This window comes from Marmota monax, unplaced genomic scaffold (genome assembly GCF_021218885.2).
Source record: "Marmota monax isolate L192 unplaced genomic scaffold, Marmota_monax_Labrador192_F-V1.1 WCK01_AAM20220418_F8-fsc00117, whole genome shotgun sequence".
Classification (NCBI taxonomy): domain Eukaryota; kingdom Metazoa; phylum Chordata; class Mammalia; order Rodentia; family Sciuridae; genus Marmota; species Marmota monax.
The window spans coordinates 3,034,750-3,061,724 of NW_026693023.1; the positions used below are offsets into that span (position 1 = coordinate 3,034,750).

Consider the following 26,975-nt stretch of genomic DNA (forward strand, 5'->3'; position numbering starts at 1 on the left):
TCATTTTCTTCTTTTCAATGCTTTTATTAGTACCTTATACATAATAATGGGATTCATTTTGACATAATCATACCTGCATGGAATTTAATTTGCTCAATTTCAGTCCCCAGTGCTTCCTTTTTCTCTCTCTCCCTCCCTTTCTCTATACCTCATCCTCTATTTTACTGGTCTTCCTTTCTATTTGTTTTCTTTAATGGGTGCTTTATAGATACACCTAAAGGTGGAATTCACTGTGGTAATTCATATATGCATATAGCAAAATTTTCTTATATTCATTCTGCATTTGTGTCCTTTTCTCATCCCTCCTCTCTCTTCCTCAATCTCCTTCCTCCACTTCCCTGATCTTTCTTCTATTTTTGTGAGGTCTCTCCCCTTTTTCCCCTTAATTTGCTCTAGCTTCTGTATGTGAGAGAAAACCTGGACAAAAGAACAAAACATACATTTCTCAAAAGAAATACAAGTGGTCAACAATATATGAAAAAAAATGTTCAATGTCTCTGGCAATCAGGGAAATATAAATCAAAACTACATTGAAATTCTAGCTCACTCCAGTTTGATTGGCAGTCATCAAGAATGCAAATAATAATGCTTGTGAGAATGTGAGGAAAAGGGAACACTCATTCGTTGTTCTTGGGACTTCAAATTACAACCACCACTCTGGAAAGCAGGATGAAGATTCCTCAAAAGACTAAGAACAGTACTACATGACCCAGCTATGCCACTCCTTGGTATTTAGTCTAACAAACTAATAAAAATCAGCATATTATAGTAAAACAGCCACATCAAGGCTTATAGCAGTAACAATAGCCAAGTTATGGAACAAGCCTAGGTGCCTGTCAACAGATGAACGGACTAAAAAAATATGATTCACACACACACACACACACACACACACACAATGGAGTTTTGTTCAGCTATAAAGAATGAAACTATAGTATATGCTAGCAAATGGATAGAACTACAGAACATCCTGCTAAGAAAAATAAGCCAGACTCAAAGTCAAGGGTCCAGTATTTTCTCCAAGATTTTTGTATATACACTCAGAGGGATCTTGTGCCATTCTCCTGGTTTGAAAAACGGGTGAATAATAATGCGAAAAGAGAAAGGTATTCAGAATTCCAAATTTTTCACTTTTTCTGGGCAGAAAATTTATATTTTTAGGGATATAATTTTGTACTTTTAAAGCTCTAATTATTCTGCCTAGTTGATAACATGGTTAAATACCTATGTTGGGGCTGACATAGGTATCTGTTTTCAGTGCAAGTTCAATGCAAAAAGCCCTTCATACAAACTATATCCTAAAATCTGTGATGTATTCCATCACTTCATCAGACGGGTCCACCAGCTAAGAATCTTCTATGTGTTGGTATCATTCAAAAGGAAAGGATTAGCTTAGACATGATTGCCTTCACATTTATTTCTGATCACCTCCTCCATTACTTACAGAAGCTACCTCCTACCAGAAAGAGAAACCATTTAAAACTTGCATCCCAGCCTTCATTTGGGCTATGTAAGTTTGAGTCATCAGATAGAAATTTAGGAATACTGAGAGAGCACCAAATCTCAAGAGAAACACCTATAAACCTTCGGAATGCAAAACATATAAGCAATCTAGCCTGTGTCCTTACACCAATATCCTTGCCTGCAACTTGCTGGTTGGCTGAGGAAAGACAACAAAACTAAGATAACCATGAGACATGTGGAGGAAACACTACTTTGGGGAGCATACACACAAAAGACTTTGGTGAGCAAGAAATGACCCTAAGTAAGATGCATACCCCTGGGTGAGATGTAAGATAATAATGAGGGGGTAGGGTTATAGTTCAGATGTGGAGTGTTAGTACTTGCCTAACATGTGTGATGTCCTCGGTTCAATTACTAAGAGTACATACACACACACTGCTTGCCATAAGAAGAAAATGAGACATGTGATGTATGTAACAGAACTACATGACCCAGCTATGCCACTCCTTGGTATTTATTCTAAAGAACAAGCAAGACTGGTGTGTAAGTGCAAGGAAAACTGGCATAAAATTGAGTAACCTCACTCTGATTCCATCTCTAGTTCAGCCACCTGGTCACTGTCCTCGCATAAACATTAAAACCCCAGACCAAGATGAGGCAAGTCACTCTCTCTGAGATGACCTGCACTCCCAATCTCCAGGGGGTACTTTCACTCTATAATAAGTCTCTTGCTTTGCTACTCATACATTAAATTCTTTTCTCCTATGTAGTCAAGAACAAGAACCTGGAAGTTCTGAGTAGAGGACTCCTCTCTTCTTTGAGGCTTCTTCAGACCCCCACGTGGTGGCAGAGGGTGAATAGGGACTTCAATCAAGGTTGCTGAAGTTTGGTAAAAGAATAAACAAGAGATTTCCACATGGCGTGACTGAGAGACTACTGAAACATAAATCCTCTGCCATCTACCACTTTGCCTTCTATATTTAAATTCCCATCAGTAAAGACTTGATGGTATTCATTCTTTCCACAAACTTCAAGTTATGTGTGGGGTGATCAGATAAATACTTGGGACATTTTCATACTGTACATTTATTATCTACCTGAAATCCAAATTTAACTGGACATCCTATTTATCATCTTCTGTCTGGCAACCTTGACTAATTGCTCTGTCCTATAGTAAGCTCTGAGGATATGTCATTCCTTCAAGGAACTTACACTTTTAAAGCCTCTGGTGATTTTAATATACAGACCAGTGGTAAATCCAATGCTTTAAAAACTGTCTGGTTCAAGCCTATAGTCTACTGTTGAGGAAACTCAAGACTGAAAAGTTCATGATTTTTCCAAAGGCATTAGCTACTCAGATGCAAAGGAGGAATTGGTCCCTATCTTCAGGATTCTTTTTAGGATACCTCTTTCCAAGTACTTCTTCACTTCTGTTCCTAAAGAGCTTTCTGAAGTTGAATTGGGAGGTTAATATTGATTGACTTGGTAAAGAGAGGGAGGCATATAATGGTCCAATTTCCTTTGATGAGGAAGACTGTTTTAGTCATTTAAATTTCTTATGGCATAAGAATATTTTGAATAAGAAGAAACACAATTGTCCTGAAAAAATCTTGCCCAAATGCATAGAATTATTTTCTAAAAATAAAATTATTCTTTTATATAACTCATATGACATGTGTACAAATGTCATATTACACATATATTATTACATGTAGTTAATTTGGGCAAGCTATAGCTCACAACTGTAACAGGTCTCCTTTGAAACTGTCAAAGTTCTCCCATTTATTCCCCTTCTGCCTCTCCCTAATCCTTTGGCTGAAGAGCTACCCCATCTAGATCTTTACGATGTTAACTGATAAATCTTTCCTTAGATTCCCAGAACTCGTAATGGCCTTTGTAACGCTCTTCCCTAGTCTGTAGTTAACCAAATACAGGAGATTGAAGTTCATTATCATGTTCCAGCAGAACAAGTAGCACGCTAGCCTGGCATGCGTGCGGCCCGGGTTGGATCCTCAGTACCACATACAAACAAGGATGTTGTGTCTGCCAAAAACTTAAAAATAAATATTGAAATTCATTCTCTCTCTCTCTCTCTCTCTCTCTCTCTCTCTCTCTCTCTCTCTCTCAAAAAAAAAAAAAAAAAGAAGAAGAAGATCCATGTCCTACATAAGGAAGACCCCACTCACCAGAGTATAGCTTTCCTGCTCCTTGTCTCACTGGGCCTGCTTTCCTTCCCCAGAAAAGCCCTTTGCACCCTGGGGAGCCCCAAGATAGAGCTCTGAGGCAAAAGACCCTCTTTCAAAATTGCTAGCACTTAAATAAATTTGATTCCTTACAACCAGCTCTTCTCTTCCAAATATTGGTGTCTTCAAATTGTAGTCACTACAGATATTTGATTCCAAAAACAAAACTTCATAATGACTTGCTATAATTTATAAAATATCAATGAGGAAGGCTATTTTTTTTCTCTTCAGGAATTCTTTGTTAATATTTTGATCAAGAGTGATCAACACTCAGCCTCTGTATACAAGGATTATGGTGATGTGCCAATGAAGAAGCCATCTCTCCTTAAGCTGGATATCATAGGATTTAAAGCTTTCTATTGTTTTACCCAGTGAACTGCCTACTGACCTAGTTGACTTTCTACCTCACCCTAATCTTGTTTATCTTTGAGGATAGTATTCCTGAAGACCAGAAGTTACTCTTCAAGAAGGCTCTCTGAAGCTAGTTGGATCTAAACTCCCAGCTAACTCTAACTTCATTATAATTCCAACCACATGATAAATAACATTCTCCAGAGGCATGTTGTTAGAATAGGTAGGCAGCTGGGTAGAACTGAGTAAGGGTATGGGGGAAGGGAGAATAGGGCTCACTACAACCTAAGTGATTTAAAAAAAAAAATCACTCCACCTCAGGTGATGGAAACCCTATCCATAAACCCCCTTCATCATTATCAGGTACCACCTTCTTAAACTAGAATTGGGTATAACCAGTTTAGGGAATTTTCCATATTATAAATAAATAAAAGTTCCATCTTATAAAGTTGCCTGAGACAGGCAACTTTCTCAAACATATTCATATGCAGAGCACTGAGGCACTGTCATTTGGGAGACCCCAATTAGTTGGTAAGATAGGCTGCTATGTATTATATTTCCAACTCAAAAATCAGAACATAAGGCTCAGTTTTGTCTAGAAACTTTTCCTTTTCACATATTCCAAATCTCTCATTTTGCAGTCAGTCCAAATCACATGATTATGTCACCTAAGAAGATTTCTCATAAGATCTTAATCTAACAGTTTTCCTATCAGTCTTCTTTCCTCATGTTTCCCATAAACCAAATTCAGTTATCACAATTCAAGTAAAATAAATTTCACTTTAATAGAAATAAACCCCAAAATATACTACTAGAGCCTAGAGCAATTTTAGAAAATTGAATGAAATTTCAGAACCAATAGGATAAATTTAGATAATCTTTAAAATTTCTTTAAAAAGTGGAATGGGACTCAAAATCCTAGTTCTTTAGATCTGCTTTTTAGAATAGGTAGGCAGATAGGTAGACATGAATAGTGGGATGGAAGAAAAATAGGGCTAACTACAACGTAACCAATCACTTCCCCTCAGACGATGGAAGCCCCACCCATAAACCCCCGCTCCTTCATGAACTAGAAGAACCAGCAAGGTACCACCTCCTCAACTAGAAGAACCAGCCAGGTATAAACAGCTTAAGGAAGTTTTCAACTCCAAAACACACAGCACTGAGGCATTGTCATTTGGGGGACCCTGGGTCCTATAATTTACCTCCTGGCTTTAAACCAGCACAGGTGGTGCACCAAGAACAACAACCCAGTTACCAACCCAAATACATAAAGCCTGAGGAGGGAGTTTCTTGGACCAAATTTAAAAACCTACCACATGGAAAACACAAAGCCGTTTCCTTTCTGGTAAGTGGCCTGCTCCACATGGAGCAAACCTGCATTGCACTAAATAAACTCCTTGTATTTATTCTATCTAGGTCTTTTGACCAAAATCTGCCTCTCAAGAAGAGGAGAGCTGAGTGACATTTCCTGGTAACATGGCATCCTCAACCGGTACCTATAGTTATGTCCAATGTAGCATGTAGCAAGTCCTTTCGAGGCCCATCAAGTTGACTGTTCAAGTCGCTGCATTCTTTGTCGAATGCGAGTTCAGGAGAGAGGCACACATTCTCATATCACAAATAATTCTCCATCTCAAGCTACACTTATCACAGGCAGGAAAAAAAAAGAAAGAAAAAGAAAAGAAACTCCTACATAAGAGGAAGAAAACAAAAAGATTGAACACTGTAGCTTCAACCTTTCCGATTATTTCTCTGAAGTCATTCCCTGAATTCTCTTCAAGCTACCTAGAGTTTGGCTGTTTCCAAAATCAAATATATTTTCCAAAGACAAAATTTCTCATTTCTGAGAAGATTCAACATTGATTGTACAACATTCTGCTCTGCTTGATTTTTTCAAATGAATCACTTAACATTATAGTCTCACCATGTGTAGAGAGTATTTACCCTAAGACAAGTTATTTCTGTATTTGAAATGTTGAAAGTTACACCTTTGAGACTTTTACCTACAGGATGGTAGATTCTGTCTTACCTGCCTGGGCATGTTGTACTGAATTGAGGTCACAGTTACGCAAATAACATTCCAAACATTTTTCTCCCACTGAATTAAAAGGGGCAGTTTGAGCTTCTTTGGCTCTCATTGGTTAAGAATTCTGACACCGGGCCTAGAGAGCTCTCCAGTCCTAGAATGGAGTGATGGCTATTCACGTGACCTCTGTGAGGTGTGAATCCATCCTTCCTACCTTTCTGCACCCTGGCTCTTTAGTCAGCATGACTCAACACTTGAAAATTGGGCAACAGGACTGTGAAAGTTCTATGTGAACTTCGATTTTAGAAGAATGCCTGGTCTTCAATGTTGTCCATTTACTAATTAACAGAGAAGATCAAATTCTCAAAACTGTGAGGTAAAGTTCGAAGTTGAAATTTTAACACAGGAAAGCTGTGTTAATTCCTAGGTTTCCTGACATCTTATCAGTTTTTGACTTTAGATAATGAGATTATTGCATGTTATGTCTTTGGGATTTTTCTTCTTCTTTCCCAAGACTCCTTGGCCTTTACATAGTGGTCTCTTTCTTATCAGGCATGTCCATTTGTAAAAATCATTAAGTAATTGCTGATGAAAGATCTACTATTTCATAGTTGTGAAGAGATTCTTTTGAAAGCTATTAGGCAAATTAATCATCTCAAGACTTTGATAATAAGGATATGTAAAAGATGACTGAGGGCATGCTCTATTTTATCCAGAACAGTCTGCACTGCTGACTGGGGAGTGTCCTTTCTTTCTCAAGGGATTAAAGTAAGATAAAAGTGTCTCATTCTTCAGTATACAGATGTTCTTTGACTTCCATGAAGTTACAACCTGATAAATGCTCTGTAACTCTAAGTTTAAATTATTTTAAGTAAAAATTCATTTAATACACCTACCCTACGGCACATAATAGCTTAGCCATACAGTACTCTATAGAGCATTGGGTTTTCATATGACCACAAGGCTAACCGGGAGCTGCAGCTTACAGCTGCTGCTCAGCATCATGACAGTATCAAAGCACATACCATACCCTGAGAAAAAGATAACAATTCAAAGAAGAATTTCTACTGAATGAGTATCACTTTAACACCATCATAAAGTCAAAAAATTTTAAGTTGAACCATTGCAAGTTGGAAACCATCTGTACCATAAGAGTGAGTTCACATACAGAAAGGAGGTGGGAATGTGTGGAGGGATAAACGAGGTTATTAGAAAGAGCAGAATAAAACAGAAAACAAGCTTTTGTTTATGGTGAAAAATGCTGCTTTCAATGATCTCAACAAAACATTTCTGCTCTAGGTTTGGTTAGTCTGTCAGAAGAATTAATAATCACTATCAATTATTATTACTGCCTAAGTCCCATCCATGTGTCCCAAAAAGAAGTCAGAATAAGAAATCCTCTCTCAGTTAAACCCCAAATTTCAGCAGTGTCATCCTATCCAGCTTTCTTTCAAAGCCATGTTTCATTCTGCCATTGATGTATGTATCTAAGTTCTTTTGGAATCCACTTATCTCATAAGGTTTTGTAATTCATTTGAGTGCCAAAATATGTTTAGTTATTTTGGTAAAAGATCCTACTGATATTTTGTTGTTCTGAGAGTATATCCTGACCATTTGCTACAGGTTACTCATTTTCTTTATAGAGGTAACTACTCTCATAGGAGGTCTAAACAACACTGAACAATGGCCCTAAACAGCTTTCTGTCATTGCCACCTTTAGCTTAGCAAAACAATGGGACAGGCAACTTTCTCAAACATACTATTCCTATTGCCAGTTCTAATTACTAATATCTTTAAGTAATTAGTATTTAACTGGTGAATAAATGTCTCATTAAAACAATTCTGATAGGCTCATAATGCCATCTAGTGGACTGTCCTTAAAATATCATTCCAGGGGTCTTTATATTTAACCTTCAAAATAATCTTTTTTTTTTTTCTTTTTTTTTGAGGAAGTAGCCAGAGCTACTAGCCAAGAATTATTGATCAGGATCACCAAACCCTGAGACACGTCTATGATAGTATTTCTAACCTTGGTATCACTGAGGGAAAACTAACCATCTCCTGTGCCTTGAGCTCCTCATGTTTAATGGATGGAACTAATGCCATTGGAATAAAGGATATCTGTACAAATATATAATCCAGGGCATTCAGTTCAGCCTAATAAAAGTATACAGCATTTGGTATCTCGTGCTTGCTACCTTGGGTTTACAAATATAATCACTCAGTTCTCTTAAATAATAGTAAGTGACATTTATGACATTCTTTTATAAATACAAATTTTACAGTTTCATGTAATCCTAACGGTGACTTTGTGAACATGGGATTCACTTTTGATACACATGAGGGAATTTAGAAGCTCAAACTCAAATATAGGTTTTCAAAACCTCAAATCCTTCCCATAAGTTAGTTGTGTATTGAGTGATATTTAATGACAAAGGAGATCTTCTCTCAAATGCAGAGATGATTAAACATATGGTTACCTATTAACATGATTTACTATGCTAGTAAACATGGAAGGAAAAAAGTATAGCAATCTCAACAGATGCGTAAAAAGCATTTGATAAAATTCAACTCCCATTCTTGATAGTGAAGTTCATAATAGGTAGTAAAACAATGCTATAATAGTGTAATAAGAATCTTACCCCAATGCTCACATAATAGTGAAGCATTGTAATGATTTCTAAATGAATCCAGTAATAAGGATAGTATTTCTGATATTATGACTATTAATTGAACAATATACTTGAAGCCTCAGGCAATGGAATAAGGAGAGATACATATTTAATTGTTAGAGGTAATTTGATTGTTTACCAAAAGTTATCTGAAAAACAATCTAAAAATGAGAGCTTATAAAGTAGTTAAAAGCAGAGATAAATACAAAAAAAATATTTTTATATAATTAGAAAATATTATAGAGAAAATAATTCTACGTACAATAGAAATGGAAAAACACTGAAAAACATGCACAAAAAACTTCATAAACAAGCAAACAATAGCAGTTCCGGAGGCTGAGGCATGAGGATCTTGAGTTCCAAGGCAGCCTCAGCAAAAGTGAGGTGTTAAGCAACTCAGTGAGAACCTGTCTCTAAATAAAACACAAAATAGGGCAGGTAATGTGGCTCAGTGGTCAAATACCCCTGAGTTCAATACCAGGTTCTCAAAAAAAAAAAAACAATATGAATATGCTTAGGAATAAATCTAATGAGAATTGTACAAGTCTTATGTGAATAGGAATTAGACTTTATGAAATACCTTATTAGCATTTATTAAGATGATTACCTATTTTTAAAATATGTTTGACTGTGCTAATTATTACAATTTGGATATGGAATGTTCCCTGAAGTCTAGTGTTGAAGCTTTCATACACAAAGTAGCAATGTTCAGAAGTGAGTTTTTCAGGCTTGAATCACACTCTACCACTGAATCAGAAACAATACATGCAAATCTAGACTTAAGGTGTCATCTAGAATGGAAATAACAGAATGGACTACAAATTCAGAGAAATATGCAGGCTACTTACAATTTCTGAAAAAATAGGTACAAAGCCATATGACAAAGACTGGAATAAATACTTAATCCACCAATATACAGATGATATCTTAAATCAACAATTGATAACTTTCAGAGAATCATAACCTAACCTAAGTGTTAAAATAAAGCACAGAAACTGATCATATAGTAACCAATATGGGTGAAGAATTTAAGGACACCCAATGAGCTTCAAGGAAATAGATATGATCCAATACTCTGAGGTAGAAGCAATATTAAAAAAAAATCAAAAGTCTGCCAAAAGTATAAAACTGATCAAAACTAAAAGTACAATAGAAGGCATCAATATCAGAAGAGACCAAAAAGAAGAAATAAAAAGTGAGGTCTATGACCAGCCATTTAAAAATAAGCAGAAGGGTCAGACATGCTGGTGCATGGGACTCAGGAGGCAGAGGCAAGAGGATCACAAGTATGAAGCCAAGTCTCAGAAACCAAGGGAGACCCTAAGCAATGTGGCAAGACCCTGTCTCAAAAAATAAAAAGGAATGGGATATGGACAATGGTAAAGCACCCCTGGGTTCAATCCCTGGTATAAACAAACAAGGGGAAAAAAAGTGGAATGAAAAGAGCTTATGTGAACTTTTAGACAGTGTTAGGAACAGTGTTATTCAGTGTTCAAGAGGAACTTGAGAATGCAAAGGTATAGAAAGTTTATTCAAAAAAATCTGAGAAAACTTCACAAATCTAGGGAAGGGTATAAATTTTATTATAACCCAGTTATCAAACATTAAAGCCAAATATTCTCAAGGCAGTAGGAGAAATGAATCAAATAACACATAACCCAATGTACTTGATAGCAGACTTGTCAGCAGGAACTTTACAGATCAGGAGAGAATGGCATGAGATTCTTATAGAAATAGAGTAAAAAGAAATACCAACTAAGATTACTATGCTCCTTCATAAATGGAGAGATCAAGATGTTCCCAAAGGAAGGCTGAGAGAATCAGACCTACCTATAAGAAATGCTAAGGGGAATTCTTCAGACTGAAAAAAAAAAAAAAAAAAACATTGAGTAAGAAGAAAACATTGAAAATTATAAAAGTGATTGTTAAGAGTAATTATATAACAAATCCAAAATACTTTCATATAAGCATGGTGTATAAACCATTCATATCTTTAGCATGAAGACTAAAAGCAAAACTACATTTAGATGCAATGACAGACCATACAGAATGATGTAAACTGGAATATCAAAGATTCAAATTCGGGGAGGAACCAACATAACTGGAGAGTTTTCTTACATTTTGTCTTGTTCTTTTGTTTCTGTTATCTATTTGATCATGTTTTTTAATCATTTCAAAATAGCTTGTTATAGTAAAAAACAAATTGTAAGCCTTGTGGTAACCATAAAGCAAATATCTAATAGATCAACCAAAAATAAGCTAGGAATCAAAGCACACTCCTAGAGCAGTTTACTTAACCATGAAATACTCCAAGAGGGAGAAAAGAGAACTACAAAATTAGAAAACAATGACCCTGAATATAAATGGACTAAATTGTCTAATTAAAATATATTGAGTGATTGAATGGATTAAAAACCCAAGAACCAATAACATATGCTGTTTATAGAAAACTCACTTCACGTCTAAGGACACACATAGACTGAAAATGAAGGTATAGAATAAGACATTCCAAGTCAGGCACAGTGGCCCAAGCCTGTAATCCAGAAGACTGACGCAGGAGGATTGCAAGTTCAGTCAGCAACGGCAAGGCACTAAGCAACTCACTAAGACCCTGTCTCTAAATTAAATTTTAAATAGGGCTTGGGATGTGGCTCAGTGGTCAAGTGCCCCTGAGTTCAATCCCTGGTACCCACACCCTCCCCTGCAAAAAAAAAAAAAAAAAAAAAGACATTCCATGCAAATGGAACACAAAAATAAAGCAGGAATAATTATACTTATCAGATAAAACAGATGTTACATCCAAAGCTATAAAATGAGACCAAAAATCACCCAAACATATAAGAGTAATATTAATAGAACTAAACGAAGAGATGGATTCCTAAACAATAACAGTAGGAGATTTTAACACCTCACTTTCATCAATGGACAAATCATCCAGACAAAGCCAACAGTAAAATGGGAGCATTACATTATATCGTAGACTAAATGGATCTAATAGACATCTGTGGAACATCCCATTCAACAACTGCAAAATGCATGTTCTTCTCAATACAACTTGAAATGTTCTCTAGGAAAAAGATATGATAGGCCACAAAACAAATCTCAACATATTTATAAAATTGAAGTCATATTGAATATCTTTTTCCATCACAATTCAATAAGATTTAAAACTTTGGAAACTATACAAATACATGGAAATTAAACATCTTACTCTTGGACAACCAATGGATCAAAGAAAAATTAAGAAAATTTTAAAATTTATTGAAAAAAATGAAAATAAAGATATGACATAATAAAACTGATATAGAAAAACCAGCATTGAGAGGGACATTTATTGCAACTGATATCTACATAAACAAAGTAGAAAGATCTCAAACATTTTATGGAGCCTCAAGAAACTAGAAAAACAAGACAAAAAAAAGCACCAAAATTATGAGGAATGGGGGAACACCAAAATTGCAGATTAGAGAAAGTCAACTTCCTGGTTGCTTCATGGTATAAAAGCAAGAAAGCAGACACACAGCTTCTCAGCAAGGTTAGAAGAGAGGACTTTACTGGGAACTAATTGTGTACATTCAAAGCAGATTGGGTATAGGAGGTTGGATATAACAAAATACAGAAGAAATTCCCAGGAGTAGCTTCTGCAAGTGTGAAAAAGAGTGGAGGGATATATCAATTAAAGGAACCCATATTTTTAAGAGGCCAGAGATACATCTGGGTATGGAGAGATCAGAGTCCAAAGACTCTGCTTAACTAACCTAAAAGATGCCATGCACAATGTCTGAACTTCCAGGGAGAACAGATGAAGGAACCAATTGCTGCCATGGTTCCTACAAATTGTTCATAGACACTTACAAATAATGATGTTTCTTTTTACTCATTTCTAGCATTTTTTGAAGGCAGTTATTTTTCATGGATCAGTATTTTAAGGACTAGGATGTTTGATGAGTATATATTGGTTTTGTTCTTTTGTTCATTCATTTTTATTTTCAAATTTTTCTCCCATTAATCTGTTTCCCTTGATTCTCTTTGTCTCTTTTCCTGTGATAATAGTTAATCTCTAGTGATCACTCTTTCACTCTTCCTTTAATTTTATACTCCAAGTTTCTCTCCTCCTTCATAATAATCATCACACCCTACATCATTTCTGTTCTATCCCTGTTCACCACTTGAAATTGTAAACCCTTTTGTAAACTTAACTGTTTTTACCCTGGGCAATAACTGATCATATCTTTTCTATTTATTGTGACAGTTAATATTGTAGATGTCATAGAAGGAATTATTTGGTTTAATGCTGTAAATTGTTTGCATTGGTGGTTGTTATTATTTGTCTCCCACTAAACAGTGCGGTACTGGAAACTGTCAGAGATACTACAAATCCATGGGATAAAAACTCTGTGGCCTCAAAACCATACTGTTGAAAGAGTAGATATGCAAACAACATGGAAAAGCAAGAGGACAGATCACTCCCAAACAAACCAAAATCCTCCTAACAAAATCCATCAACACCACAATGGAAGAAATGTCAGAGAAGGAGTTTAGAATGTTCATAGTCTGTGAGATTTAAGACAATGTAAGGAATGAAATCAGGGGGATATACAGGTAATGAAAGATCACTTCAATAAAAAGAAATTCTGTTAAAAAAAAGAAAAAACAGGCAAAAATATTTGAAATGATGGAATCAATAAACCAAATTAAATATTCATTGGAAAGCTCCACCAACAGACACTTAGAAGACAGAGTTTCAGGCAATGAAGACAAAATATATAATCTTGGAAATAAATTTGATGATGGAGAAAGATATTAAGAGACCATGAACAGAATTTCCAATAAATATGGGACAACATGAAAAGATCAAATAGGCTTGGAGATACAAACCGACCCCCCCCCAAAAAAAAAAATTCAGTCTTTTTAATGAAATAAGATTAGAAAATTTCCCCAAACTTAAGAATAAAATGGAAAAATCAAATACAGGAGGCATACAAGACACCAAATACACAACAGACCCACACCAAGGCACATTATTATGAAAATGCTTAACACAGAGAGTAAGTATAGAATTTTAAAAACTTCTAGAGAAAGCAACAAGTCAGATATAGAAGAAAACTAGATCTCAGCTGATTTCTCAATTTAGACCCTCAAAGCTAGGTGGTCTTGAAATAAAAAATACAAAGCTCTAAAAGAAAATGGATACTAACCAAAAATATTATATCCAGCAAAATTAAGCTTCAGGACTGACAATGAAATAAAAATATTCCATGACAAGAATTAAAAGAATTTATAATTAGAGAGTCTATACTACAAACACATTCAATAAAATGTTTCATGAAGAAGAAATTAAAAATAAAAATGAAAACCAGAAAATGGAGAAACTTCACTAGAAAAATAGTTAATCAAAGGAGAAACTAATTCAAATTAAAAATGAGAAATAAATAAAAAGTGAAAGTGAATAAAATTATATCTCAAAATTAACACTGAATGCAAATGGCATAAATTCATCAATCAAAAGACATAGACTAGAAGATTGGATTAAAAAACAAGACCCAAAAATATGCTGTCTCCAAGAGACTCACCTCATAGACAAAGACATCCATAAACTAAAGGTAAAAGGATGAGAAAAAAATTAATATTAACATGATCTTCATAAATAAACAGGGATTTCTATCCTCATATCAGATAAAGTGGACTTCAAGTCAAAGTTAGTCAGAAGGGACAAAGAAGGCCATTTCATACTACTTGAGGGAATTATACATCAGCAAGACATAACAATTGTCAATATTTATGCTGCCCAAAAAAAGCACCTACATACATCAAAAAAAAAAAACAAAAAACAAACCCATCTCAATTTCAAGAATCAAATGGCCATAACAGAATAATACTGAGTGAATTTAACATGTCTCTCTTATCCTCAGATATATCCACCAAACAAAAATTAAATAAACAAATGATAGAACTAAAAAATACATTAATAATTTAGACCTACCAAGCATATACAGAATATTTCATCCATCAACAACTGAAAACAGATCCTTTTCTAAAATAGATCATATCATAGGCCACAAAATAACTCTTAGAAAATACACAAAAAAATAGAGATAATACCTTGCATTTTATCAGAGCATAATGGAAAAAAATTTAAAAATCCACAATGAAATAAGAAATAGAAGTTACTCTAACACCTGGAGAATAAATAATACACTATTGAATGACCAATGAATAGGTGAAGAAATCAGTGATGAACTTAAAAAAAATACTTAGAGATAAATGAGAATAGTAACACAACATATCAAAATCTCTAGACTCTGAAGGTGGTTCTAAGAGAAAAGTTCATTGCATTGAGCACATTCTTTAAAAGAACAGAAAGTCACCAAATAAATAACCTAACATTACATTTCAAAGCCCTAGATAAATAAGAACAAATCAACATGAAAAGCAGAAGAAGACAGGAAATAATTAAAATCAGAACCCAAATCAACAACATTGAAATAATTTTTAAAATTCAAAAAAAGGTCAATGAAACAAAAAGTTCATTCTTTGAAAAAATAAATAAAATTAATAAACCCTTATCCAAGATAATGAAAAGAGAAGTGGGGGGAGAAAAACTCAAATAACTAAAATTAATGATGAAAAAGGAAATATCCAGAGCCCAGGAGTCACAGCTGGTTCCTAGCCCAGTCTGTCTCTAAGTCGCCTGCCTCCTCTTCTTCCAACATGTCAGATGCCGCTGTGTCCTTCACTAAGGACTTTCTGGCTGGTGGAGTGGCCAGGACCATCTCCAAGACCCATTGAGTGGGTCCGCTACTGCTGCAGATAAAACATGCCAGCAAGCAAATCACCACAGATAAGAAATGCAAGGGCATTATAGACTCCATGGTTTGTATCCCCAAGGAGCAGGGAGCCCTGTCCTTCTGGCATGGTAACTTGGTCAATGATACTTCCCCATCCAGGTTCTTAACTTTGCCTCCAAAGGTAAATACAAGCAGACCTTCCTGGGTGGTGTGGACAAGAGGACCCAGTTTTGGCACTACTTTGTAGGGAACCTGGCATCAGGTGGTGCTACAGGGGCCACATCCTTGTGTTTCCTATATCCTCTTGATTTTGCCTGACTCTGTCTAGCAGCTGATGGGGGAAAGCAAGAACTGAAATGGACTTCAAAGGCCTCGGTGACTGCCTGGTTAAGATCTAAAAATCTGATGGGATTAAGGGCTTGTACCAAGACTTTAATGTATCTGTGCAGGGTATTACTATCTACCAAGCTGCTTACTTTGGTATCTATGACACTGCAAAGGAAATGCTTCCAGATTCCAAGAACACTCACATCTTCATCAGCTGGTTGACTGCACAGTCTTCCACTGCCTAGCTGGGTTGACTTCCTATCTGTTTGATACTCTTCACCGCTGCATGATGATTCAGTCATGGTGAAAAAGAACTGACATCATATACACAGGCATGATTAACTACTGAAGGAAAACTGCTCATGATGAAGAAAGCAAAGCTGTTTTCAAGGTTGCATCGTCCATGGGTGGTACTGTTGTACTTGTCTTGTACAATGAAATCAAGAAGCTCATATAAGTTATTTCCTAGGTTTTTAACACCTGTGAACAGGCATGTTGTATTATATAATATATTTTGAGCATTCTGGATAGACTCATGCCTGTTTATCAATGGCAATCATTTGCTGGTTGAAAATGGGAAGCAATATTCACCTTAGGAGTTTTCTCTTAAAGCCCATTCCATAATGATGATGACAATAGAGATGGGATTCAATTATATTTTTTATTTTAGCCACTCCTGATAAATAACAAATTTGAAGAAATAAAAGTATCCAAAGGGGGGGGATATCACCATGGACACTACTGAAGTACAGATGATAATCATAAACTATTTTGAAGATCTATATTCCAAAAAATAGAAAATTATGAAGACATCAACAAATTTCTAGAGATATATTACCTACCCAAATTGAATCAGAAGGACATAGAAAATTTAAACAGATCAATTTCAAGCAGTGAAATTAAAGACACCATCAAAAGCCTACCAACAAAGAAAAGCCCAGGGGCAGAGAGATTCTCAGCCAATTTCTACCAGATCTTCAAAGAAGAACTAACACCAATCCTCCTCAAATTATTCCATAAAATAGAAAAAGAGGAAACACTTCTAAACTCATTCTGTAAAACTAGTATCACATTGATATCAAAACCAGACAAAGACACACCAAGGAAAGAAAACTTCAAGCCAATATCCCTGATGAACATAAATGCAAAACAAAAAAAAGAGTTCTTAGCAAAATATCGGCAAATTGAATACAAAAATATATTAAGATTATAATGCACCATGAGCAAATATGGTTCACCCCACAGATGCAAGCTTGGTTCTACATACAGAAATCAATAAATGTAATTCAACTTATCAATAGACTTTAAGGCAATAATCACATGATTTTCTCAATAGATGCAGAAAAAGCATTTGACAAAATTCAGCATCCATTTATGTTCAAAACACTACAAAAACTAGATATAGTATGAACATACCTCAACATTGTAAAAGTTATATATGCTAAAACCAAGGCCAACATCATTCTAAAGTGACAAAAATTGAAAACATTCCTTCTAAAAACTGAAACAAGGCAAGGATGCCCTCTTTGACCACTTCTATTCAACTCCATCTTGAAACTCTAGCCAGAGCAATGAGAAAGAAGAAAGAATTAAAGGTATACAAATATGAAAAGAAGAACTCAAACTATCCCTATTTGCCAATGGCAAGATTCTATATTTAGAAGACCCTCCTCAAAAAAAAAAAAAAAAAAAAAAAAAACTCCACCAGAAAACTTCTAGAACTCATAAATGAATTCAGCAAAGTATCAGGATATAAAATTAATACACATAAAAAATTGCTTCCCTATATACAAGTGATGAATCAGCTGAAAGAAATTAGGAATACTATCCAATTCCCAGTAGGCATTAAAAAAATAAATAAAGTTTGAGAATCAATCTAGTGAAAGTGAAAGACCTATATAACAAAAACTACAGAGTGGTTAAAAAAAAAAAAAACATGATGAAGACCTTAGAAGATAAATATCTCCCATACTCCTGAATAGGCAGAATTAATATTGTCAAAATGGCCATACTACCAAAATCTCTACAGATTTAATGCAATTTCTATTAAAATTCCAATGACATTCTTCATAGAAATGGAAAAAGAAATCATAAAATTCACTTGGAAAAATAAGAGGTAAGAATTGCCAAAGAAATCCATAGAAAGAAAAGTGAAGCAAGAAGCATCACAATTCCAGACCTTAAATTATGCTGAGGAGTTATAGTAACAAAAACAGCATAGTATTGGCACCAAAATAGAATGAAGACCTGTGGTACAGAATAGAAGACACAGAGGAAAGTCCACATAAATACAATTATCACATACTAGACAAAGGCACCAAAAACATATTGGAGAAAAGAAGCCTCTTCAACAAATGGAGCTGGAAAAACTGAAAATCTATATATAGAAAAATGAAATTAAACCACTATCTCTCACCCTGCACAAAACTCAACTCAAAGTGGATCAAGGACCTAGGAATTAGACCAGAGACCCTGCACCTACTAGAAAAAAATGTAGGCCCAACATTTCATCATGTCAGCTTAGGAATTGAATTCCTTAACAGGACTCCTAAAGCACAAGAAGTGAAATTAACAATAAGTAAATAAGATGATATCAAACTAAAAAGTTTCTTCACAGCAAAGAAAATCATCAAGAATGTAAAGAGAGTCTACAGAATAGAAGAAATTTTTTGCTACCTTAGATAAAGAATTAACCTCTAGGATATACAAAGACCTCAAAAAAATTAACACCAAAAAAATAATAATAATAATAACCTAATCAATAAATGGGCAAATGACCTGAACAGACACTTCACAGAAGAAATATGAATGGTCAACAAATATATGAAAAAAAGTTTCAACATCTCTAGCAATTAGAGAAATGCCAAATTCAAACTACACTGAGATTCCATCTCACTCCAGTCAGAATTCTCAAGAATACAAGTAACACCATATGCTGCCTTCCTGGGAGCCCAGACCCAGAACCCACTGTGCTTGCCTCCTGGGGAGAGGAACACTGTGCCCTGGTTCCCTCTCCATCAATTGTGACTACACCAAAACCACCTCATTCTTAGGGACACTGCTGCCACCTCCACAGCCCTTTCCACGTGGTAATCTTCACTGTGGGATAACAGGGCCAGGAGGCAGCTTCCCATTGCATCACCACATGCCACAGTGTACCATCACTGAACAGGCCTCCCAATACCATCACACAGCCCATCTTTTCATCCCCATCTCTGAAAGTGGTGTCCTCTATCTTGGGACACCTCCACCACTATCTTGGGTTATCTCCACTACCACCTCCACCACCTTTATTTGGATCAGATTCCATCATGGAACTCCAACTGAGGCCTGGAAGCCCAACAGCAAGGTACTTACAGGCTTGACACTACTGCCATCACTAGCTAGGGATGTGGCTGCTTCCATCTAGGGACAACCAGGACCTGGAAGAAGTTAAAAAGGTCCCTGTGGGCCCAGTTGCACCAGAGGTGTCCCTATTAGGGGTGCTAACAGTCATCATCCTGTTGCAGAGGTAACAGGGAGCCTCACATGGGCTGCCTCTCTTTTTCTTCTCCTAACAGCCAACTTCTATTGATTTCTCTTTCACTCATCCTATGATCTAATACCTCTATATTTTTACATCCTATCTCATAAATATCACATGCTACCCCACCTTCTCTCTCTGTCCACCACTAGAAACTGTTAACACTTATGCAAACCTACTGGCTATATGGTAGAAGATAACCGGACATGTCGTTTCTGTTTATAGCAGCAAAACTGTAAGTGTCTAAATAGAAGCTAATTGATTTATGGCTGCATATTAGTTGCATTGGGTGCTGTAAACATTGATCTCTCCCTTAAAGGTGAGGTATTCCTAATCTGCAGGGACACTACAAGATTATAGGGTAGAAACTTCAATACCTCAGATCCGCACTGCAAGACAGGGAGACACATAGTCAACATGAAAATCAAGGGAGTAAAATGCCTCAAACAAACCAAGATAGCATAACAATAGAATCCATTGACAGCACATTACATGAAATGACAGAGAAGAAGTTTAGAATGTACATAATTAAAAATGATCTGCAAATTAAAGAATGACCTAAGTCCAGAACAACCCACACTGGCCTGTGCAGAACCCAAGCTCACAGGAGGCCCGGTCCACCCCTCCCCAAGCAGAGCAGACACCCCCCACAGCCTAGCCTCTGGCACAGGACTCCCCTTCCAACCAGCAGACTACCAAGGGAGGTCAAGCCAAGTGACCCAGATCCATCCACACTGGCCAGTGCGGGTCCCAGGCTCACAGGAGACCCTGTACACCCCCAGCAAGGCAGACACCCACCAGAGCTTACCCTCTGACACAGGACTGCACCTTCTGATCAACAGACTACCAAGGGAGGTCAAGGCCAACAGCCCAGATGCACCACTCCAACTTGTGCAGGACCCAGATCCAGAATATAGTAGCATCCATTGAGGGACACCAGCAGGGTCTGGAAGCCCAACATCAAGGTGAGGTACAGACAATCTACACAGGTACTACAATATAGAAATGACACTATAATATCTCAGATTCACACTGCTTGAAAGGAAGGCACATAGACAACATGAAAAAACAAGGATTATGGGACAGCATCAAAAGACCAAATATAAGAGTTACTGGGATAGAGGAAGGCACAGAGTTTCAAACCAAAGGAATGCATAATTTCTTCAATGAGAGAATATCAGAAAATTTCCCAAGCATGAAGAACAAATTGAAAAACCAAATACAAGAGGCTTATGGAACACCAAATGTACAAAATTACAACAGATCTACACCAAGTCACATTATAATGAAAATGCCTAGTATACAGAATAAAGATAGAATCTTAAAAGCTGCAAGAGAGAGGATTCAGATTACATATTGGAGAAGACCAATTTCTATCTCAGCAGATTTTTTAACACAGACCCTCAAAGCCAGGAGATCTTGGGAAAACATACACCAAGCTCTGAAAGAAAATGGATGCCAACCAAGAATCTTATATAAAACTAAACTAAGTTTCAGATTTGATGATTAAATAAAAACCTTCCATGATATACAAAAGTTAAAAGAATTTACAACTAGAAAGCCTGCACTACAGAACATCCTCAGCAAAATATTACAAGAAGAGGAGATGAAAAACAATGGTGAAAATCAGCAGAGGGAGGGATTACACTAAAGAGAAATCTAATCAGAGGAGAAGCTAAGTCACATTAAATACCAAAAATAAACAAAAAAGGCTAAGAATACAAATCATGTCCCAATAATAAACCTGAATGTTAATGGTCTAAACTCACCAATCAAAAGACATAGACTAGCAGATTGGATAAAAAAAAAAACAACAACAACAATATGCTGCCTTCAAGAGACTCAACTCATAGGAAAAGACATCTACAGATAGAAAGTAAAGGGTTGGGAAAAATCATACCACTCACATAGACTGTGGAAGCCAGCAGAGGTTTCCATCCTCATATCAAATAAAGTAGACTTCAAACTAAAGTCAATCAAAAAAGATAAAGAAGGACAGTACATATTGCTTAAGGGAACCAGAAACCAACAAGACTTAACAACTATAAATATATAAGTTCCAAACAATGAAGAATCTACATTCATCAAACAAACTATTCTCAAGTTCAAGAGTCAAATAGACCAAAAAACAATAATTTTGGGTGACTAACTCACCTCTTTCATCACTAGATTGATCTTCCAAACAAAAGCTAAACAAAGAAACTATAGAACTCAATAATACAATGAATAACTTAGAGTTAACTGACATAGAATATTTCATCCTTAAACAAGAGGATACACTTTCTTCTCAGCAACACATGAATTCTTTTCTAAAATAGACCATATACTATGGAACAAAGCAACTCTTAGCAAATATAAAAAAAGTAGAGATCCTACCTTGCATTCTATCAGATTATAATAAAATGAAATTAGAAATCAATGATAAAATAAGAAATAAAGTCCACCTAGAGACTAAATAATATGCTACTGGATGAACAATGGGTTACAGAAGACATCAAGGAGGAAATTAAAAAGTTTTTAGAGGTGAATGAGAACACAGATACAACATATTGATATATCTGGGACACTATGAAAACAGTTCTAAGAGGAAAGTTCATTGCATGGAGTTCATTCCTTAAAAGAAGAAAAAGTCAACAAATAAATGACTTAACACTACATCTCAAAGCCCTAGGAAAAAAAAAATAACAAATCAACACCAAAAGCAGCATAAGACAGAACATAATTAAAATGAGAGCTGAAATCAATGAGATTGAAACAAAAGAAACAATTGAAAAAAAATGACAAAACAAATAATAAATAAATAAAATTGACAGACCCTTAGCCATGCTAATGAAGAGAGGGAGAGAGAAAACTCAAATCACTAATACACCTGATGAAAAAGGAAATATCACAACAGACACTACAGAAATACAGAAGATAATTAGAAATTATTTTGAAAACCTGTACTCCGATAAAATAAAAAATATCAAAGGCATTGACAAATTTCTAGAATCATACAATTTTCCCAAATTGAATCATGATGATATACAGAATTTAAATAGATCAATTTCAAGTGACAAAATAGACAATGCCATCAGAAGCCTACCAACCAAGAAAAGCCCAGGACTAGATGGATACACAGCCGAGTTCTACAAGACCTTTAAAGAAGAACTAATACCAATACTTTCCAGTTTATTTCAGAAAATATAAAAAAAGGAAGAACTTCCAAACTCATTCTATGAAGCCAATATCACTCTGATTCCAAAACCAGGCAAAGACACATCAAAAAAGAAAACTTCAAACCAATATCTCTAAGGAACATAGATGCAAAAATTCTCAATGAAATTCTGGCAAATCAAATACAAAAACATATCAAAAAGATCATGCACCACAATCAAGTGGGATTCATCCCAGGGATGCAATGTTGGTTCAACATTTGGAAATCAATAAATGTAATTCATCACATCAATAGACTTAAAGATAATATGATCATCTCAATAGATGCAGAAAAAGCATTTGACAAAATACAGCACCCCTTTATGTTCAAAACACTAGAAAAACTAGGGATAAGAGGAACATATCTCAATATCATAAAGGCTATCTGTGCTAAGCCCCAGGCCAACATCATTCTAAATGGAGAAAAATTGAAGGTATTCCCTCTAAAAACTGGAACAAGACAAGGATGCCCTCTTTCCCCACTTCTACTCAACATAGTTCTTGAAACACTGGCCAGAGCAATTAGACCGATGAAAGAAATTAAAGGGATACATATAGGAAAAGAACTCAAATTGACACTATTTGCTGATGATATGATTCTATACCTGGAAGACCCTAAAAGTTCCACCAGAAAATTCCTAGAACTTGTAAATGAATTCAGCAAAGTGGCAGGTTATAAAATCAACACCCATAAATCAAAGGCATTTTTGTATATCAGTGACAAATCCTCAGGAAGGGAAACAAGGAAAACTCAATAGCATAAAAAAATGAAATATTTGGGAATCAACTTAACAAAAGAGGTGAAAGATCTATATAATGAAAATTACAGAACCCTAAAGAAAGAAATCAAAGAAGACCTTAAAAGATGGAAAGATCTACCTTGCTCTTGGATAGGCAGAATTAATATTATCAAAATGACCATACTTCCAAAAGCACTATACAGATTTAATGCAATTTTGATCAAAATTCCAATGATATTCTTCATAGAAGTAGAAAAAGCAATCATGAAATTCATCTGGAAAGATAAGAGACCCAGAATAGCTAAAGCAATCCTTAGCAGGAAGAATGAAGCAAGTGGAATCACTATACCAAACTTAAACTATATTACAGAGCAATAGTAACAAAAACAGCATGGTATTGGCACCAAAACAGACTGGTAGACCAATGGTACAGAATAGAAGACATTCTTTAACAAATGGTTCTGGTTAAAATGGAAATCCATATGCAACAAAATGAGATTAAACCCCTATCTTTCATCATGCACAAAACTCAACTCAAAATGGACCAAGAACTTATGAATAAAAACAAAGACCCTGTGTCTAATAGAAGAAAAAGTAGGCCCTAATCTCCATCATGTGGGATTACATCCCAACTTCCTTAATAAGACTCCCATGGCACCACAAGAATTAAAATCAAGGATCAATAAATGGAATGGATTCAAACTAAAACACTTCTTCTCAGCAAAAGAAACAATCTGTGAGGTGAATAGAGAGCTTACATCTTGGGAACAAATCTTTACCCCTCACACATCAGATAGAGCACTAATCAGTAGGGCATATAAAGAACCCAAAATCTAAACACCAAAAACACAAATAACCCAATCAATAAATGTGCCAAGGACCTGAAGAGACACTTCTCAGAAGACGATGTACAATCAACAAATACATGAAAAAATGTTCATCATCACTAGCAATTAGAGAAATGCAAATTAAAACGACTTTAAATTTTCATCTCACTCCAGTCAGAATGGCAGCTATTATGAAGACAAACAACAGTAAGTGTTGGTGAGGATGTGGGGAAAAAGGTACACTAATACATTGCTGGTGGCACTGCAAATTGGTGCAGCCAATATGGAAAGCAGTATGGAGATTCCTTGGAAAAATGGGAATGGAACCACCATTTGACCCAGCTATCCCTCTCCTCAGTCTATACCCAAAGGACTTAAAAACAGCATACTACAGGGACACAGCCACATCAGTGTTTATAGCAGCACAATTCACAATAGCTAAACTGTGGAACCAACCTAGATTCCTTTCAATAGATGAATGGATAAAAAAAAAATGTGGCATATATAAACAATGGAATATTACTCAGCAATAAAAGAGAATAGAATCATGGCATTTACAGGTAAATGGATGGAGTTAGAGAAGATAATGGTAAGTGAAGTTAGCCAATCCTAAAAAAAAAATGCTGAATATTTTCTTTGATATAAGAAGGCTGATCCATAGGAGGATAGAGAGAAGGAGCATGGGAGGAAGAGTCGAACTCTAGATAGGGCAGAGAGGGTGGAGGGGAAGGGAGAGGGCATGGGGTTAGAAATGATGGTGGAATGTGATGATCATTATTGTCCAAAGTACATGTGTGAAGACAGATAGACAGACAGACAGACACACACACACACACACACACTCATAAGAATGACTTAAGTGAGCAAATACAGGGAAAAAATGATCACTCCAATAAAGAGATAATAGAGCAAATACAGGTAGCAAAGGATTACTTCAAGAAAGAGATATTTTGGGGGGAAAAAACAAACGAACAGAAATCTTTGAAATGAAATAAGAAAACTCAATAGAAACTATCAACAATAGACCAGATCACTTGGAAGACAGAACTTCAGACAATGAAGACAAAATATACAATCTGGAGGACATACACAATTTTAACAAATCAATTTCAAGCAAGGAAGTAGAGCATGCCATCAAAAGCCTACCAGTCAAGAAAAGCCCAGGACCAGATGGATTCTCAGCTGAGTTCTACAAGACCTACAAAGAAGAACTAATACAAATACTCTTCAAGTATTCCGTGAAATAGAAAAGGAGGGAACCCTTCCAAACTCATTTTATGAGGTTAGTATCATCTTGACACCAAAACCAGACAGATACACATCAAGGAAAGAAAATTTCAGACCAATATGCCTGATGAACAGATGCAAATATTCTTAATAAAATTCTGGCAAATCGCATACAAAAATATACTAAAAAAAAAATTGTGCACTGTGATCAAGTGCGGTTCATTCCAGGGATGCAAGTTTGGTTCAACATATGGAAATCAATAAATGCAATTCTCAAAATCATTAGTCTTCATAATAGCTGCCATTCTGATGGTGTGAGATGATATCTTAGAGTAGTTTTGATTTGCATTTCTCTAATTGCTAGAGATGATGAGCACTTTTTCATACATTTGTTGATTGATTGTATATCCTCTTCTGAGAAGTGTCTGTTCATGTCCTTGGCCCATTTATCGATTGGGTCATTTGTTTTTTTTTTTTTTTTTGGTGCTTAGCTTTTTGAGTTCTTTATAGATCCCAGAGATTCGTGCTCTCTCTATCTGATGTGTGAGAGGTAAAAGTTTGCTCCCAGGATGTAGGTTCTCCGTTCACCTCACAGATTGTTTCGTTTGCTGAGAAGCAAGGATGTGGGAAAAAAGTTACACACATACATTGCTGGTGGGACTGCAAATTGGTGCAGCCAATATGGAAAGCAGTATGGAGACTCCTTGGAAATCTGAGAATGGGACCACAATTTTACCCAGCTATCCCTCTCCTCGGACTATATCCAAAGGACTTAAAGACAGCATACTACAGGGACAAAGCCACATCAATATTTATAGCAGCACAATTCACAATAGCTAAACTGTGGAGCCAACCTAGATGCCTTTCAGTGGATGAATGGATAAAAAAAAATGTGGCAAATATACACAATGGAATTTTACTCAGCAATAGAAGAGAATAAAATCATGGCATTTGCTGGTAAATGGATGGTATTGGAGAAGATAATGTTAAGTGAAGTCAGCCAATCCCCAAAAAACAAATGCCAAATGTCTTCTCTGATATAAGGAGGCTGACTCATAGTGGGGTAGGGAGGGGGAACGTGGGAGGAATAGATGAATTCTAGATAGGGAAGAGGGGTGGGAGGGAAAAGGAGGGGTAGGGGATTAGCAAGGATGGTGGAATGTGATAGACATCATTATCCAAAGTACAATTATGAAGACAAAAATTGGGTGTCAAAATACTTTATGTACAAACAGAGATATACATGAAGTAAGCCAATCCCCCAAAAACCAAAGGCCAAATGTTTTCTCTGATATGCAGATGCTTATACACAATATTGGGGGTGGGGGATAGAAATTTATTGGATTAAGCAAAAGGGAAAGAAGGGAAGTGGGGTGAGAATAGGAAAGATAGTAGAATTAATCAAACATAATTTTCCTATGTTCATATATGAATATATGACGAGTGAAATCCCACATTATTTATAACCACAAGAATAGGATCCTAATTAGAATAAGTTATACTCCATGTATGAATGATATGTCAAAATACACTCTACTGTCACTTATATCTAAAAAGAATTTAAAATTTTTAAAAAAGAAATTAAGAAG

The 26,975-nt window shown here is 35.8% G+C and overlaps 1 pseudogene; it reads left to right on the plus strand.

Annotated features, from left to right (window-relative positions):
- Positions 1-15,470: 15,470 nt before the first annotated feature.
- LOC124098482 (ADP/ATP translocase 2-like) lies at positions 15,471-16,331 on the plus strand (annotated as a pseudogene).
- The last annotated feature ends 10,644 nt before the right edge of the window (positions 16,332-26,975 follow it).